Source organism: Scyliorhinus torazame, chromosome 4 (assembly GCF_047496885.1).
Source record: "Scyliorhinus torazame isolate Kashiwa2021f chromosome 4, sScyTor2.1, whole genome shotgun sequence".
In the NCBI taxonomy this organism is placed as follows: domain Eukaryota; kingdom Metazoa; phylum Chordata; class Chondrichthyes; order Carcharhiniformes; family Scyliorhinidae; genus Scyliorhinus; species Scyliorhinus torazame.
The window spans coordinates 62,988,422-63,009,004 of NC_092710.1; the positions used below are offsets into that span (position 1 = coordinate 62,988,422).

General features: G+C 55.4%; 1 protein-coding gene across 1 annotated transcript in view; it reads right to left on the reverse strand.

Annotated features, from left to right (window-relative positions):
• LOC140410259 (NACHT, LRR and PYD domains-containing protein 12-like) overlaps window positions 1–19,494 on the reverse strand; it is a 124,440-nt gene extending 104,946 nt beyond the window's left edge. The window contains exon 1 of the mRNA XM_072498226.1: window positions 19,293–19,494. The gene's annotated coding sequence lies outside the window, so the exon portion shown is untranslated. The remainder of the gene's footprint in view (window positions 1–19,292) is intronic.
• Between the last annotated feature and the right edge of the window lie 1,089 nt (window positions 19,495–20,583).

The following is a 20,583-nucleotide window of genomic DNA, read 5'->3' on the forward strand; positions in this document are numbered from 1 at the left end:
CAATGTGATATCAGGTTCCATATGTCAGCTGATGACCCCCAGTGCCAACTCATCACTGTTCTGAAACTCTGCTTCCTGTATCCGAAATACCACAAAGTTTCTTTTTCCACATCACTTGTGTTCACTGACCACACTGCCTCACAGTCTAACAACAGCTCAATTAAAAATATTCTCAAGCCAGCGTTTCAAATCTCTTCATGGCTCCTCCCTTCGTATCCATGTAACCCCTGGAAGCCAGAGCCATCTCTGCCCACCTTTCCAGACCCCCACCTTCCCAAATCTGACATGTTGTACATCTTTTTTTAATATAAATTTAGAGTACCCAATTCATTTATTCCGATTAAGGGGCAATTTAGCGTGTTCAATCCACCTGCCCTGCACATCTTTGGGCTGTGGAGAAGAAACCCACGCAAACACGAGGAGAATGTGCAAACTCCACACGGACAGTGACCCAGAGCCGGGACCGAACCTGGGACCTTTGGCGGCGTGAGTCTGCAGTGCTACCACTGCGCCACCATGCTACCCTTCATGTTGTGTATCTTGAGGATAATTTGTCCACAATTGGCTCCAGGTCCGGAGCTCTGGAATTCCCTCCGTAAACTTTTTGGTCTCTTTATTTTTCTCTCCTCTTAGATTCTCCTGAAAAAGATTAACAATCTGATTTGTGATATACTCCATCTGTTGTCTTGGTGTGTTTGTCTTCCCACGGATTTTGATCTTGTTTTTCTACATTAAGATGCTAAACAAATGCAGTTGTTGAATATTCTCCACCATGTACATGTGCCTGCCTCACTGTGTGTGTTCCTAGACCAGTACACCTAATCAAACTCAGTCCGTCGGCTCTCACATCGTCACTGTGGAAACGTCAAAGTGATAACCAAATTTGAGACAATGGAAATTCAATTATCTGTTGTCTCAGTCAAGGTCGTTGTTAAAATAATACAACTTGTATTTCCAGTGCCTCCGATTTTGAAAAACATCCCAAACCACAATATATTTCTCCCACGTGTCTCCAAATTAACACTAAATATACCATTTCTTTGCAGCAAGGTTCTTGCAGCAAGGCTCTACAATCCAGATCCCGCCGTCCCACTGACCTTGTTCAGATCATGCATTGTTCTTAATATCGCATTACATCCCAAAGTGCAATGGCCACTTGAAACTGAGACACACTACAACGGTTCAAGGCCAAAAGTTGGATTGAAGAGATAGAATCCATAGAATCCCTGCAGTGCAGGAGGCTATTCAGGTCACTGAGCGTGCACCGATCCTCTGAAAAAACACTCTACTTCGGCCCATTCCCCACCTTATCCCCGTCCCCCTACCTAACCTGCCCCTCTTTGGACACTAAGGGGCAATTATTTAGCATGGACAATCCACCAAACCTGCACACCTTTGGACTGTGGGAGGAAACCCGATCACCCAAACGAAGGCATGGATAGAACGTGCAACCTCCACACAGACAGTCACATAGGCCAGATTTGAACTCAGTCCCTGATGCTGCGGCGCAGCAGTGCTAACCACTGTGCCACCATTTAGAAATATGTTAACGAACAAGAACAAGCTGGGGTGTTGGAACGGTTTGGGAAGAGAACACCAAAACATAGAGCCCACGCAGCAAGAGCAAAGCCTGCCAAGAATAGAGGGAAATAAATAATGCAAAGGAAAATAGGATATAACAGCACAGGCATTTCGGGATGCTGCAAGACTGGAAGTTAGAGAGACAGGGATAGAGGAAGGAATGAACAAATAAGGAATTTGAAGAGTGGCATTTTAAATATTTGCAGCTATGCAGGATAGGATTGTGACACAGGTCAAAAATCACTAGGCTGAAAGGAAAGAGGAAAAGAAAATTGGTGGCACGTGCTATGATCTCACTGCCTGATTCTCTGGCTCATTGTTCAGATGTGGAGATGCCGGCGTTGGACTGGGGTAGGCACAGTAAGATGTCTTACCACACCAGGTAAAGGTCCAACAGGTTTGTTTTGAATCATTAGCTTTCGCAATGCAGGTCATTCACCCGATGAAGAAGCTGCACTCCGAAAGCTAGTGATTCAAAACAAACCTGTTGGACTTCAACCTGGTGTCCTAAGACTCGTTTCCTCAGGTTACGGACTATCGGATTTCACTGGCTCCATCCTTCCCGGGTTACACATGTCTGATCTCACTGGCTCCATCCCTCCCCACCCGAGTTACACTGTCTGATCTCACTGGCTCCAACCTTCCTGGGTTACACACTGTCAGATCTGACAGGCTCAATCCTCCCTGGGTTACACACTGTCTGATCTCACTGGCTCCATCCTCCCCGGGTTACACACTGTCTGATCTCACTGGCTCCATCCACCCCGGGTTACACACGGTCTGATCTCACTGGCTCCATCCTCCCCGGGTTACACACTGTCTGATCTCACTGACTCCATCCTCCCCGGGTTACACACTGTCTGATCTCACTGGCTCCATCCTCCCCGGGTTACACACTGTCTGATCTCACTGGCTCCATCCTCCCCGGGTTACACACTGTCTGATCTCACTGACTCCATCCTCCCCGGGTTACGCACTGTCTGATCTCACTGACTCCATCCTCCCCGGGTTACACACTGTCTGATCTCACTGGCTCCATCCTCCCTGGGTTACACACTGTCTGATCTCACTGACTCCATCCTCCCCGGGTTACACACTGTCTGATCTCACTGACTCCATCCTCCCCGGGTTACACACTGTCTGATCTCACTGACTCCATCCTCCCCGGGTTACACACTGCCTGATCTCACTGACTCCATCCTCCCCGGGTTACACACTGTCTGATCTCACTGGCTCCATCCTCCCGGGGTTACACACTGTCTGATCTCACTGACTCCATCCTCCCCGGGTTACACACTGTCTGATCTCACTCGTTCCATCCTCCCCAGGTTATACACTGTCTGATCTCACTGGCTCCATCCACCCCGGGTTACACACTGTCTGATCTCACTGGCTCCGTCCTCCCCGGGTTACACACTGTCTGATCTCACTGGCTCCATCCTCCCCGGGTTACACCCTGTCTGATCTCACTGTCTCCATCCTCCCCGGGTTACACACTGTCTGATCTCACTGACTCCATCCTCCCCGGGTTACACACTGTCTGATCTCACTGACTCCATCCTCCCCGGGTTACACACTGTCTGATCTCACTGACTCCATCCTCCCCGGGTTACACACTGTCTGATCTCACTGACTCCATCCTCCCCGGGTTACACACTGTCTGATCTCACTGACTCCATCCTCCCCGGGTTACACACTGTCTGATGTCACTGGCTCCATCCTCCACGGGTTGCACACTGTCTGATCTCACTGGCTCCATCCTCCACGGGTTCACACTGTCTGATCTCACTGGCTCCATCCTCCCCGGGTTACACACTGTCTGATATCACTGGCTCCATCCTCCCCGGGTTACACACTGTCTGATCTCGCTGGCTCCATCCTCCCCGGGTTACACGCTGTCTGATCTCACTGGCTCCATCCTCCCCGGATTACACGCTGTCTGATCTCACTGGCTCCATCCACCCCGGGTTACACACTGTCTGATCTCATTGGCTCCATCCTCCCCGGGTTACACACTGTCTGATCTCATTGGCTCCATCCTCCCCGGGTTACACACTGTCTGATCTCACTGACTCCATCCACCCCGGGTTACGCTCTGTCTGATCTCACTGGCTCCATCCTCCCCGGGTTACACACTGTCTGATCTCACTGGCTCCATCCTCCCCGGGTTACACACTGTCTGATCTCACTGGCTCCATCCTCCCCGGGTTACACGCTGTCTGATCTCACTGGCTCCATCCACCCCGGGTTACACACTGTCTGATCTCACTGACTCCATCCTCCCCGGGTTACACACTGTCTGATCTCACTGGCTCCATCCTCCCCGGGTTACACACTGTCTGATCTCACTGACACCATCCTCCCCGGGTTACACACTGTCTGATCTCACTGGCTCCATCCTCCCCGGGTGACACACTGTCTGATCTCACTGACTCCATCCTCCCCGGGTTACACACCGTCTGATCTCACTGACTCCATCCTCCCCGGGTTACACAATGTCTGATCTCACTGACTCCATCCTCCCCGGGTTACACACTGTCTGATCTCACTGCCTCCATGCTCCCCGGGTTACACACTGTCTGATCTCACTGGCTCCATCCTCCCGGGTTACACACTGTCTGATCTCACTGGCTCCATCCTCCCCGGGTTACACACTGTCTGATCTCACTGGCTCCATCCTCCCCTGGTTACACACTGTCTGATCTCACTGGCTCCATCCTCCCCGGGTTACACACTGTTTGATCTCACTGACTCCATCCTCCCCGGGTTACACACTGTCTGATCTCACTGGCTCCATCCTCCCCGGGTTACACACTGTCTGATCTCACTGGCTCCATCCTCCCCGGGTTACACACTGTCTGATCTCACTGGCTCCATCCTCCCCGGGTTACACACTGTCTGATCTCACTGACTCCATCCTCCCCGGGTTACACACTGTCTGATCTCACTGGCTCCATCCTCCCCGGGTTACAGACTGTCTGATCTCACTGGCTCCATCCTCCCCGGGTTACACACTGTCTGATCTCACTGGCTCCATCCTCCCCGGGTGACACACTGTCTGATCTCACTGGCTCCATCCTCCCCGGGTTACACACTGTCTGATCTCACTGACTCCATCCTCCCCGGGTTACACAATGTCTGATCTCACTGACTCCATCCTCCCCGGGTTACACACTGTCTGATCTCACTGCCTCCATGCTCCCCGGGTTACACACTGTCTGATCTCACTGGCTCCATCCTCCCGGGTTACACACTGTCTGATCTCACTGGCTCCATCCTCCCCGGGTTACACACTGTCTGATCTCACTGGCTCCATCCTCCCCGGGTTACACACTGTCTGATCTCACTGGCTCCATCCTCCCCGGGTTACACACTGTTTGATCTCACTGACTCCATCCTCCCCGGGTTACACACTGTCTGATCTCACTGGCTCCATCCTCCCCGGGTTATACACTGTCTGATCTCACTGGCTCCATCCTCCCCGGGTTACACACTGTCTGATCTCACTGGCTCCATCCTCCCCGGGTTACACACTGTCTGATCTCACTGGCTCCATCCTCCCCGGGTTACACACTGTCTGATCTCACTGGCTCCATCCTCCCCGGGTTACACAGTCTGATCTCACTGACTCCATCCTCCCCGGGTTACACACTGTCTGATCTCACTGACTCCATCCTCCCCGGGTTACACACTGTCTGATCTCACTGGCTCCATCCTCCCCGGGTTACACACGGTCTGATCTCACTGACTCCATCCTCCCCGGGTTACACACTGTCTGATCTCACTGGCTCCATCCTCCCCGGGTTACACACTGTCTGATCTCACTGACTCCATCCTCCCCGGGTTACACACTGTCTGATCTCACTGGCTCCATCCTCCCCGGGTTACAGACTGTCTGATCTCACTGGCTCCATCCTCCCCGGGTTACACACTGTCTGATCTCACTGACTCCATCCTCCCCTGGTTACACACTGTCTGATCTCACTGGCTCCATCCTCCCCGGGTTACACACGGTCTGATCTCACTGGCTCCATCCTCCCCGGGTTACACACTGTCTGATCTCACTGGCTCCATCCTCCCCGGGTTACACACTGTCTGATCTCACTGACTCCATCCTCCCCGGGTTACACACTGTCTGATCTCACTGGCTCCATCCTCCCCGGGTTCCACACTGTCTGATCTCACTGACTCCATCCTCCCCGGGTACACACTGTCTGATCTCACTGACTCCATCCTCCCCGGGTTCCACACTGTCTGATCTCACTGGCTCCATCCTCACCGGGTGTAGAAGCCAAGGCTTCTACACCGGGTTACACACTGTCTGATCTCACTGACTCCATCCTCCCCGGGTACACACTGTCTGATCTCACTGGCTCCATCCTCCCCGGGTTACACACTGTCTGATCTCACTGACTCCATCCTCCCCGGGTACACACTGTCTGATCTCACTGACTCCATCCTCCCCGGGTTACACACTGTCTGATCTCACTGACTCCATCCTCCCAGGTTACACACTGTCTGATCTCACTGACTCCATCCACCCCGGGTTACACACTGTCTGATCTCACTGGCTCCATCCTCCCCGGGTTACACACTGTCTGATCTCACTGGCTCCATCCTCCCCGGGTTACACCCTGTCTGATCTCACTTGCTCCATCCTCCCCGGGTTACACACTGTCTGATGTCACTGGCTCCATCCTCCACGGGTTGCACACTGTCTGATCTCACTGACTCCATCCTCCCCGGGTTACACACTGTCTGATCTCACTGGCTCCATCCTCCCCGGGTTACACACTGTCTGATCTCACTGGCTCCATCCTCCCCGGGTTACACACTGTCTCATCTCTCTGGCTCCATCCTACCCGGGTTACACACTGTCTGATCTCACTGACTCCATCCTCCCCGGGTAACACACTGTCTGATCTCACTGGCTCCATCCTCCCCGGGTTACACACTGTCTGATCTCACTGGCTCCATCCTCCCCGGGTTACACACTGTCTGATCTCACTGGCTCCATCCTCCCCGGGTTACACACTGTCTGATCTCACTGGCTCCATCCTCCCCGGGTTACACACTGTCTGATCTCACTGGCTCCATCCTCCCCGGGTTACACACTGTCTGATCTCACTGACTCCAACCTCCCCGGGTTACACACTGTCTGATCTCACTGGCTCCATCCTCCCCGGGTTACACACTGTCTGATCTCACTGGCTCCATCCTCCCCGGGTTACACACTGTCTGATCTCACTGGCTCCATCCTCCCCGGGTTACGCACTGTCTGATCTCACTGGCTCCATCCTCCCCGGGTTACACACTGTCTGATCTCACTGGCTCCATCCTCCCCGGGTTACACACTGTCTGATCTCACTGGCTCCATCCTCCCCGGGTTACACACTGTCTGATCTCACTGGCTCCATCCTCCCCGGGTTACACACTGTCTGATCTCACTGACTCCATCCCCCCCGGGTTACACACTGTCTGATCTCACTGGCTCCATCCTCCCCGGGTTACACACTGTCTGATCTCACTGGCTCCATCCTCCCCGGGTTACGCACTGTCTGATCTCACTGGCTCCATCCTCCCCGGGTTACGCACTGTCTGATCTCACTGACTCCATCCTCCCCGGGTTACACACTGTCTGATCTCACTGGCTCCATCCTCCCTGGGTTACACACTGTCTGATCTCACTGACTCCATCCTCCCCGGGTTACACACTGTCTGATCTCACTGACTCCATCCTCCCCGGGTTACACACTGTCTGATCTCACTGGCTCCATCCTCCCTGGGTTACACACTGTCTGATCTCACTGACTCCATCCTCCCCGGGTTACACACTGTCTGATCTCACTGACTCCATCCTCCCCGGGTTACACACTGCCTGATCTCACTGACTCCATCCTCCCCGGGTTACACACTGTCTGATCTCACTGGCTCCATCCCCCCGGGGTTACACACTGTCTGATCTCACTGGCTCCATCCTCCCCGGGTTACACACTGTCTGATCTCACTGGCTCCGTCCTCCCCGGGTTACACACTGTCTGATCTCACTGGCTCCATCCTCCCCGGGTTACACACTGTCTGATGTCACTGTCTCCATCCTCCCCGGGTTACACACTGTCTGATCTCATTGGCTCCATCCTCCCCGGGTTACACACTGTCTGATCTCACTGACTCCATCCTCCCCGGGTTACACACTGTCTGATCTCACTGGCTCCATCCTCCCCGGGTTACACACTGTCTGATCTCACCGACTCCATCCTCCCCGGGTTACACACTGTCTGATCTCACCGGCTCCATCCTCCCCGGGTTACACACTGTCTGATCTCGCTGGCTCCATCCTCCCCGGGTTACACACTGTCTGATCTCACTGGCTCCATCCTCCCCGGGTTACACACGGTCTGATCTCACTGGCACCATCCTCCCCGGGTTACACACTGTCTGATCTCATTGGCTCCACCCTCCCCGGGTTACACACTGTCTGATCTCATTGGCTCCATCCTCCCCGGGTTACACACTGTCTGATCTCATTGGCTCCATCCTCCCCGGGTTACACACTGTCTGATCTCACTGACTCCATCCACCCCGGGTTACGCACTGTCTGATCTCACTGGCTCCATCCTCCCCGGGTTACACACTGTCTGATCTCACTGGCTCCATCCTCCCCAGGTTACACACTGTCTGATCTCACTGGCTCCATCCTCCCCGGGTTACACACTGTCTGATCTCACTGACACCATCCTCCCCGGGTTACACACTGTCTGATCTCACTGACTCCATCCTCCCCGGGTTACACACTGTCTGATCTCACTGGCTCCATCCTCCCCGGGTGACACACTGTCTGATCTCACTGACTCCATCCTCCCCGGGTTACACACTGTCTGATCTCACTGACTCCATCCTCCCCGGGTTACACAATGTCTGATCTCACTGACTCCATCCTCCCCGGGTTACACACTGTCTGATCTCACTGCCTCCATGCTCCCCGGGTTACACACTGTCTGATCTCACTGGCTCCATCCTCGCGGGTTACACACTGTCTGATCTCACTGGCTCCATCCTCCCCGGGTTACACACTGTCTGATCTCACTGGCTCCATCCTCCCCGGGTTACACACTGTCTGATCTCACTGGCTCCATCCTTCCCGGGTTACACACTGTCTGATCTCACTGACTCCATCCTCCCCGGGTTACACACTGTCTGATCTAACTGGCTCCATCCTGCCCGGGTTACACACTGTCTGATCTCACTGGCTCCATCCTCCCCGGGTTACACACTGTCTGATCTCACTGACTCCATCCTCCCCGGGTTACACACTGTCTGATCTCACTGGCTCCATCCTCCCCGGGTTACACGCTGTCTGATCTCACTGGCTCCATCCACCCCGGGTTACACACTGTCTGATCTCACTGACTCCATCCTCCCCGGGTTACACACTGTCTGATCTCACTGGCTCCATCCTCCCCGGGTTACACACTGTCTGATCTCACTGACACCATCCTCCCCGGGTTACACACTGTCTGATCTCACTGACTCCATCCTCCCCGGGTTACACACTGTCTGATCTCACTGGCTCCATCCTCCCCGGGTGACACACTGTCTGATCTCACTGACTCCTTCCTCCCCGGGTTACACACTGTCTGATCTCACTGGCTCCATCCTCCCCGGGTTCCACACTGTCTGATCTCACTGACTCCATCCTCCCCGGGTACACACTGTCTGATCTCACTGACTCCATCCTCCCCGGGTTCCACACTGTCTGATCTCACTGGCTCCATCCTCACCGGGTGTAGAAGCCAAGGCTTCTACACCGGGTTACACACTGTCTGATCTCACTGACTCCATCCTCCCCGGGTACACACTGTCTGATCTCACTGGCTCCATCCTCCCCGGGTTACACACTGTCTGATCTCACTGACTCCATCCTCCCCGGGTACACACTGTCTGATCTCACTGAATCCATCCTCCCCGGGTTACACACTGTCTGATCTCACTGACTCCATCCTCCCAGGTTACACACTGTCTGATCTCACTGACTCCATCCACCCCTGGTTACACACTGTCTGATCTCACTGGCTCCATCCTCCCCGGGTTACACACTGTCTGATCTCACTGGCTCCATCCTCCCCGGGTTACACACTGTCTCATCTCTCTGGCTCCATCCTACCCGGGTTACACACTGTCTGATCTCACTGACTCCATCCTCCCCGGGTAACACACTGTCTGATCTCACTGGCTCCATCCTCCCCAGGTTACACACTGTCTGATCTCACTGGCTCCATCCTCCCCGGGTTACACACTGTCTGATCTCACTGGCTCCATCCTCCCCGGGTTACACACTGTCTGATCTCACTGGCTCCATCCTCCCCGGGTTACACACTGTCTGATCTCACTGGCTCCATCCTCCCCGGGTTACACACTGTCTGATCTCACTGACTCCAACCTCCCCGGGTTACACACTGTCTGATCTCACTGGCTCCATCCTCCCCGGGTTACACACTGTCTGATCTCACTGGCTCCATCCTCCCCGGGTTACACACTGTCTGATCTCACTGGCTCCATCCTCCCCGGGTTACGCACTGTCTGATCTCACTGGCTCCATCCTCCCCGGGTTACACACTGTCTGATCTCACTGGCTCCATCCTCCCCGGGTTACACACTGTCTGATCTCACTGGCTCCATCCTCCCCGGGTTACACACTGTCTGATCTCACTGGCTCCATCCTCCCCGGGTTACACACTGTCTGATCTCACTGACTCCATCCCCCCCGGGTTACACACTGTCTGATCTCACTGGCTCCATCCTCCCCGGGTTACACACTGTCTGATCTCACTGGCTCCATCCTCCCCGGGTTACACACTGTCTGATCTCACTGGCTCCATCCTCCCCGGGTTACGCACTGTCTGATCTCACTGACTCCATCCTCCCCGGGTTACACACTGTCTGATCTCACTGGCTCCATCCTCCCTGGGTTACACACTGTCTGATCTCACTGACTCCATCCTCCCCGGGTTACACACTGTCTGATCTCACTGACTCCATCCTCCCCGGGTTACACACTGTCTGATCTCACTGGCTCCATCCTCCCTGGGTTACACACTGTCTGATCTCACTGACTCCATCCTCCCCGGGTTACACACTGTCTGATCTCACTGACTCCATCCTCCCCGGGTTACACACTGCCTGATCTCACTGACTCCATCCTCCCCGGGTTACACACTGTCTGATCTCACTGGCTCCATCCCCCCGGGGTTACACACTGTCTGATCTCACTGGCTCCATCCTCCCCGGGTTACACACTGTCTGATCTCACTGGCTCCGTCCTCCCCGGGTTACACACTGTCTGATCTCACTGGCTCCATCCTCCCCGGGTTACACACTGTCTGATGTCACTGTCTCCATCCTCCCCGGGTTACACACTGTCTGATCTCATTGGCTCCATCCTCCCCGGGTTACACACTGTCTGATCTCACTGACTCCATCCTCCCCGGGTTACACACTGTCTGATCTCACTGGCTCCATCCTCCCCGGGTTACACACTGTCTGATCTCACCGACTCCATCCTCCCCGGGTTACACACTGTCTGATCTCACCGGCTCCATCCTCCCCGGGTTACACACTGTCTGATCTCGCTGGCTCCATCCTCCCCGGGTTACACACTGTCTGATCTCACTGGCTCCATCCTCCCCGGGTTACACACGGTCTGATCTCACTGGCACCATCCTCCCCGGGTTACACACTGTCTGATCTCATTGGCTCCACCCTCCCCGGGTTACACACTGTCTGATCTCATTGGCTCCATCCTCCCCGGGTTACACACTGTCTGATCTCATTGGCTCCATCCTCCCCGGGTTACACACTGTCTGATCTCACTGACTCCATCCACCCCGGGTTACGCACTGTCTGATCTCACTGGCTCCATCCTCCCCGGGTTACACACTGTCTGATCTCACTGGCTCCATCCTCCCCGGGTTACACACTGTCTGATCTCACTGGCTCCATCCTCCCCGGGTTACACACTGTCTGATCTCACTGACACCATCCTCCCCGGGTTACACACTGTCTGATCTCACTGACTCCATCCTCCCCGGGTTACACACTGTCTGATCTCACTGGCTCCATCCTCCCCGGGTGACACACTGTCTGATCTCACTGACTCCATCCTCCCCGGGTTACACACTGTCTGATCTCACTGACTCCATCCTCCCCGGGTTACACAATGTCTGATCTCACTGACTCCATCCTCCCCGGGTTACACACTGTCTGATCTCACTGCCTCCATGCTCCCCGGGTTACACACTGTCTGATCTCACTAGCTCCATCCTCCCGGGTTACACACTGTCTGATCTCACTGGCTCCATCCTCCCCGGGTTACACACTGTCTGATCTCACTGGCTCCATCCTCCCCGGGTTACACACTGTCTGATCTCACTGGCTCCATCCTTCCCGGGTTACACACTGTCTGATCTCACTGACTCCATCCTCCCCGGGTTACACACTGTCTGATCTAACTGGCTCCATCCTGCCCGGGTTACACACTGTCTGATCTCACTGGCTCCATCCTCCCCGGGTTACACACTGTCTGATCTCACTGACTCCATCCTCCCCGGGTTACACACTGTCTGATCTCACTGGCTCCATCCTCCCCGGGTTACACGCTGTCTGATCTCACTGGCTCCATCCACCCCGGGTTACACACTGTCTGATCTCACTGACTCCATCCTCCCCGGGTTACACACTGTCTGATCTCACTGGCTCCATCCTCCCCGGGTTACACACTATCTGATCTCACGGACACCATCCTCCCCGGGTTACACACTGTCTGATCTCACTGACTCCATCCTCCCCGGGTTACACACTGTCTGATCTCACTGGCTCCATCCTCCCCGGGTGACACACTGTCTGATCTCACTGACTCCTTCCTCCCCGGGTTACACACTGTCTGATCTCACTGACTCCATCCTCCCCGGGTTACACAATGTCTGATCTCACTGACTCCATCCTCCCCGGGTTACACACTGTCTGATCTCACTGCCTCCATGCTCCCCGGGTTACACACTGTCTGATCTCACTGGCTCCATCCTCCCGGGTTACACACTGTCTGATCTCACTGGCTCCATCCTCCCCGGGTTACACACTGTCTGATCTCACTGGCTCCATCCTCCCCGGGTTACACACTGTTTGATCTCACTGACTCCATCCTCCCCGGGTTACACACTGTCTGATCTCACTGGCTCCATCCTCCCCGGGTTATACACTGTCTGATCTCACTGGCTCCATCCTCCCCGGGTTACACACTGTCTGATCTCACTGGCTCCATCCTCCCCGGGTTACACACTGTCTGATCTCACTGGCTCCATCCTCCCCGGGTTACACAGTCTGATCTCACTGACTCCATCCTCTCCGGGTTCCACACTGTCTGATCTCACTGGCTCCATCCTCCCCGGGTGTAGAAGCCAAGGCTTCTACACCGGGTTACACACTGTCTGATCTCACTGACTCCATCCTCCCCGGGTACACACTGTCTGATCTCACTGGCTCCATCCTCCCCGGGTTACACACTGTCTGATCTCACTGACTCCATCCTCCCCGGGTTACACACTGTCTGATCTCACTGGCTCCATCCTCCCCGGGTTACACACTGTCTGATCTCACTGACTCCATCCTCCCCGGGATACACACTGTCTGGTCTCACTGGCTCCATCCTCCCCGGGTTACACACTGTCTGATCTCAGTGGCTCGTTCCTCCCCGGGTTACACACTGTCTGATCTCACTGGCTCCATCCTCCCCGGGTTACACACTGTCTGATCTCACTGGCTCCATCCTCCCCGGGTTACACACTGCCTGATCTCACTGGCTCCATCCTCCCCGGGTTACACACTGTCTGATCTCACTGACTCCATCCTCCCCGGGTTACACACTGTCTGGTCTCACTGGCTCCATCCTCCCCGGGTTACACACTGTCTGATCTCACTGGCTCCATCCTCCCCGGGTTACACACTGTCTGATCTCACTGACTCCATCCTCCCCGGGTTACACACTGTCTGATCTCACTGGCTCCATCCTCCCCGGGTTACACACTGTCTGATCTCACTGGCTCCATCCTCCCCGGGTTACACACTGTCTGATCTCACTGGCTCCATCCTCCCCGGGTTACACACTGTCTGATCTCACTGACTCCATCCTCCCCGGGTTACACACGGTCTGGTCTCACTGGCTCCATCCTGCCCGGGTTACACACTGTCTGATCTCACTGGCTCCATCCTCCCCGGGTTACACACTGTCTGATCTCACTGGCTCCATCCTCCCCGGGTTACACACTGTCTGATCTCACTGACTCCATCCTCCCCGGGTTACACACGGTCTGGTCTCACTGGCTCCATCCTGCCCGGGTTACACACTGTCTGATCTCACTGGCTCCATCCTCCCCGGGTTACACACGGTCTGGTCTCACTGGCTCCATCCTGCCCGGGTTACACACTGTCTGATCTCACTGTCTCCATCCTCCCCGGGTTACACACTGTCTGATCTCACTGACTCCATCCTCCCCGGGTTACACACTGTCTGATCTCACTGGCTCCATCCTCCCCGGGTTACACACTGTCTGATCTCACTGGCTCCATCCTCCCCGGGTTACACACTGTCTGATCTCACTGACTCCATCCCCCCCGGGTTACACACTGTCTGATCTCACTGGCTCCATCCTCCCCGGGTTACACACTGTCTGATCTCACTGGCTCCATCCTCCCCGGGTTACACACTGTCTGATCTCACTGGCTCCATCCTCCCCGGGTTACGCACTGTCTGATCTCACTGACTCCATCCTCCCCGGGTTACACACTGTCTGATCTCACTGGCTCCATCCTCCCTGGGTTACACACTGTCTGATCTCACTGACTCCATCCTCCCCGGGTTACACACTGTCTGATCTCACTGACTCCATCCTCCCCGGGTTACACACTGTCTGATCTCACTGGCTCCATCCTCCCTGGGTTACACACTGTCTGATCTCACTGACTCCATCCTCCCCGGGTTACACACTGTCTGATCTCACTGACTCCATCCTCCCCGGGTTACACACTGCCTGATCTCACTGACTCCATCCTCCCCGGGTTACACACTGTCTGATCTCACTGGCTCCATCCCCCCGGGGTTACACACTGTCTGATCTCACTGGCTCCATCCTCCCCGGGTTACACACTGTCTGATCTCACTGGCTCCGTCCTCCCCGGGTTACACACTGTCTGATCTCACTGGCTCCATCCTCCCCGGGTTACACACTGTCTGATGTCACTGTCTCCATCCTCCCCGGGTTACACACTGTCTGATCTCATTGGCTCCATCCTCCCCGGGTTACACACTGTCTGATCTCACTGACTCCATCCTCCCCGGGTTACACACTGTCTGATCTCACTGGCTCCATCCTCCCCGGGTTACACACTGTCTGATCTCACCGACTCCATCCTCCCCGGGTTACACACTGTCTGATCTCACCGGCTCCATCCTCCCCGGGTTACACACTGTCTGATCTCGCTGGCTCCATCCTCCCCGGGTTACACACTGTCTGATCTCACTGGCTCCATCCTCCCCGGGTTACACACGGTCTGATCTCACTGGCACCATCCTCCCCGGGTTACACACTGTCTGATCTCATTGGCTCCACCCTCCCCGGGTTACACACTGTCTGATCTCATTGGCTCCATCCTCCCCGGGTTACACACTGTCTGATCTCATTGGCTCCATCCTCCCCGGGTTACACACTGTCTGATCTCACTGACTCCATCCACCCCGGGTTACGCACTGTCTGATCTCACTGGCTCCATCCTCCCCGGGTTACACACTGTCTGATCTCACTGGCTCCATCCTCCCCGGGTTACACACTGTCTGATCTCACTGGCTCCATCCTCCCCGGGTTACACACTGTCTGATCTCACTGACACCATCCTCCCCGGGTTACACACTGTCTGATCTCACTGACTCCATCCTCCCCGGGTTACACACTGTCTGATCTCACTGGCTCCATCCTCCCCGGGTGACACACTGTCTGATCTCACTGACTCCATCCTCCCCGGGTTACACACTGTCTGATCTCACTGACTCCATCCTCCCCGGGTTACACAATGTCTGATCTCACTGACTCCATCCTCCCCGGGTTACACACTGTCTGATCTCACTGCCTCCATGCTCCCCGGGTTACACACTGTCTGATCTCACTAGCTCCATCCTCCCGGGTTACACACTGTCTGATCTCACTGGCTCCATCCTCCCCGGGTTACACACTGTCTGATCTCACTGGCTCCATCCTCCCCGGGTTACACACTGTCTGATCTCACTGGCTCCATCCTTCCCGGGTTACACACTGTCTGATCTCACTGACTCCATCCTCCCCGGGTTACACACTGTCTGATCTAACTGGCTCCATCCTGCCCGGGTTACACACTGTCTGATCTCACTGGCTCCATCCTCCCCGGGTTACACACTGTCTGATCTCACTGACTCCATCCTCCCCGGGTTACACACTGTCTGATCTCACTGGCTCCATCCTCCCCGGGTTACACGCTGTCTGATCTCACTGGCTCCATCCACCCCGGGTTACACACTGTCTGATCTCACTGACTCCATCCTCCCCGGGTTACACACTGTCTGATCTCACTGGCTCCATCCTCCCCGGGTTACACACTATCTGATCTCACGGACACCATCCTCCCCGGGTTACACACTGTCTGATCTCACTGACTCCATCCTCCCCGGGTTACACACTGTCTGATCTCACTGGCTCCATCCTCCCCGGGTGACACACTGTCTGATCTCACTGACTCCTTCCTCCCCGGGTTACACACTGTCTGATCTCACTGACTCCATCCTCCCCGGGTTACACAATGTCTGATCTCACTGACTCCATCCTCCCCGGGTTACACACTGTCTGATCTCACTGCCTCCATGCTCCCCGGGTTACACACTGTCTGATCTCACTGGCTCCATCCTCCCGGGTTACACACTGTCTGATCTCACTGGCTCCATCCTCCCCGGGTTACACACTGTCTGATCTCACTGGCTCCATCCTCCCCGGGTTACACACTGTTTGATCTCACTGACTCCATCCTCCCCGGGTTACACACTGTCTGATCTCACTGGCTCCATCCTCCCCGGGTTATACACTGTCTGATCTCACTGGCTCCATCCTCCCCGGGTTACACACTGTCTGATCTCACTGGCTCCATCCTCCCCGGGTTACACACTGTCTGATCTCACTGGCTCCATCCTCCCCGGGTTACACAGTCTGATCTCACTGACTCCATCCTCTCCGGGTTCCACACTGTCTGATCTCACTGGCTCCATCCTCCCCGGGTGTAGAAGCCAAGGCTTCTACACCGGGTTACACACTGTCTGATCTCACTGACTCCATCCTCCCCGGGTACACACTGTCTGATCTCACTGGCTCCATCCTCCCCGGGTTACACACTGTCTGATCTCACTGACTCCATCCTCCCCGGGTTACACACTGTCTGATCTCACTGGCTCCATCCTCCCCGGGTTACACACTGTCTGATCTCACTGACTCCATCCTCCCCGGGATACACACTGTCTGGTCTCACTGGCTCCATCCTCCCCGGGTTACACACTGTCTGATCTCAGTGGCTCGTTCCTCCCCGGGTTACACACTGTCTGATCTCACTGGCTCCATCCTCCCCGGGTTACACACTGTCTGATCTCACTGGCTCCATCCTCCCCGGGTTACACACTGCCTGATCTCACTGGCTCCATCCTCCCCGGGTTACACACTGTCTGATCTCACTGACTCCATCCTCCCCGGGTTACACACTGTCTGGTCTCACTGGCTCCATCCTCCCCGGGTTACACACTGTCTGATCTCACTGGCTCCATCCTCCCCGGGTTACACACTGTCTGATCTCACTGACTCCATCCTCCCCGGGTTACACACTGTCTGATCTCACTGGCTCCATCCTCCCCGGGTTACACACTGTCTGATCTCACTGGCTCCATCCTCCCCGGGTTACACACTGTCTGATCTCACTGGCTCCATCCTCCCCGGGTTACACACTGTCTGATCTCACTGACTCCATCCTCCCCGGGTTACACACGGTCTGGTCTCACTGGCTCCATCCTGCCCGGGTTACACACTGTCTGATCTCACTGGCTCCATCCTCCCCGGGTTACACACTGTCTGATCTCACTGGCTCCATCCTCCCCGGGTTACACACTGTCTGATCTCACTGACTCCATCCTCCCCGGGTTACACACGGTCTGGTCTCACTGGCTCCATCCTGCCCGGGTTACACACTGTCTGATCTCACTGGCTCCATCCTCCCCGGGTTACACACGGTCTGGTCTCACTGGCTCCATCCTGCCCGGGTTACACACTGTCTGATCTCACTGTCTCCATCCTCCCCGGGTTACACACTGTCTGATCTCACTGACTCCATCCTCCCCGGGTTACACACTGTCTGATCTCACTGGCTCCATCCTCCCCGGGTTACACACTGTCTGATCTCACTGGCTCCATCCTCCCCGGGTTACACACTGTCTGATCTCACTGACTCCATCCTCCCCGGGTTACACACTGTCTGATCTCACTGGCTCCATCCTCCCCGGGTTACACACTGTCTGATCTCACTGGCTCCATCCTCCCCGGGTTACACACTGTCTGATCTCACTGACTCCATCCTCCCCAGGTTACACACTGTCTGATCTCACTGACTCCATCCTCCCCGGGTTACACACTGTCTGATCTCACTGGCTCCATCCTCCCCGGGTTACACACTGTCTGATCTCACTGGCTCCATCCTCCCCGGGTTACACACTGTCTGATCTCACTGACTCCATCCTCCCCGGGTTACACACTGTCTGGTCTCACTGGCTCCATCCTCCCCGGGTTACACACTGTCTGATCTCACTGGCTCCATCCTCCCCGGGTTACACACTGTCTGATCTCACTGGCTCCATCCTCCCCGGGTTACACACTGTCTGATCTCACTGACTCCATCCTCCCCGGGTTACACACTGTCTGATCTCACTGGCTCCATCCTCCCCGGGTTACACACTGTCTGATCTCACTGACTCCATCCTCCCCGGGTTACACACTGTCTGATCTCACTGGCTCCATCCTCCCCGGGTTACACACTGTCTGATCTCACTGGCTCCATCCTCCCCGGGTTACACACTGTCTGATCTCACTGACTCCATCCTCCCCGGGTTACACACTGTCTGATCTCACTGGCTCCATCCTCCCCGGGTTACACACTGATCTCACTGGCTCCATCCTCCCCGGGTTACACACTGTCTGATCTCACTGGCTCCATCCTCCCCGGGTTACACACTGTCTGATCTCACTGGCTCCATCCTCCCCGGGTTACACACTGTCTGATCTCACTGGCTCCATCCTCCCCGGGTTACACACTGATCTCACTGGCTCCATCCTCCCCGGGTTACACACTGTCTGATCTCACTGACTCCATCCTCCCCGGGTTACACACTGTCTGATCTCACTGACTCCATCCCCCTTGGATTTGAATTCTCCATTTTCACGGGTGAAGCGGAAATTCGCCATTTTGTTTTCAAATGATTTCCCTCTAACCCGTCTGTTAGTTGTACAACGAGTAATACTCCGTATTGACACCACATCCATGATATAAAGTCTCGATGTCTTCTAAATGCTGAATGATAAAACTGTTTTTTCCCCACTGTTGCTCACCAAGCTCTGCCCTGGCACCAGGAAATATCGGGGACAGTACTTCGACTGTGCGGGGCTGAATTGCGCGCAGCCGCACTGCTGCTGTTGCTGCACTGGCTGGGCCGAGACCGGGGTCGCGAACAGTTCGTTTCCCTGTCGCGAGCGAATTCGGTTTAACGGTCAAACTGACCACCTGACCGCCGCCGCGTCAGCGGGCGGACCATCTGACCGCGGTTGCGTCAGCGGGCTGGTCACCTGACCGTGGCCGCGCCTGCGGGCTGGTCACCTGACCGCGGCCGCGCCTGCGGGCTGGTCACCTGACCGCCGGAGGTGGTTGTCTTTTTCTTGCTGAATGGCGGACTCCGCTGTCAGTCCACTCTTTGCCGCAACTGCTGCTTTTCGAATTGTTTCCGCGGGTTTCGATGCATTAAATGTTGACCCGATCCCTCAGCTTCTGTGCAGAGAAAACGATTCAGGGAGGGGAGATTTAATCATAAGCAGAAAATCTGACCAGGAATGGGGAGGATGGAGCCAGTGAGATGGCCACTTGTGCGATCAGAAGGGGGACGGCGCGTGGCGCAGTGGTTAGCACTGCTGCCTGCGACGCCGAGGACTCGATCCCGTCCCTGGGTCGCTGCCCATGTGGGGGTTTCACCCCCACAACCCAAGCACGTGCGGGCTAGGTGGATTGGCACCGCTAAAATTGGCCCTTAATTGGAAAAAAAACATATCAATAATTGGGTACTCTAAATTTATTGAAAACAAGGAACGGGGAAGTGAGAGATGTTGGAGCGTTAAAGCGAGTCCGGAAGCTGAGGAAGGCGAGAGGACACACCCAGGGTCAAAAGAACGATATTCTGTTGTTTATGTTAAAAACAATAATGCAAAATTAATCACCGGACAATAATTATTACAGATGGAATTTAATCAACTGGCAATTTGAGAAATAAACAATTTTACCTCAATGACATTTCATACATTTTGGATTTGTGGACTGATTTACTGCAGGAAATCTGGGACGGGATTTTCCGACCCTCTGCGCCAGAAATGCGCCCGGAGCGGGGGCAGAGAATAGCCGTTCACGCCGGAAATCCGGCGGCAAGGCGCTCCCACGATTTTCCACGGACCCGCCAGTCGCCGCGCGTGCGGTCGACGCAGTACCGGCCGGGGACCGTTGAAAGCGGCCCCGCGGCGATTCTCCGTGCTCGACAGGCCGAGTGCTCGCCGAGTCCCGCCGGCGTTGTTCACATGCCTCGCCGTTCTGGCTGCGGGGGCCGTTCTGGTTGGGGGGCCGGGGGGGTGGGGGGGGATC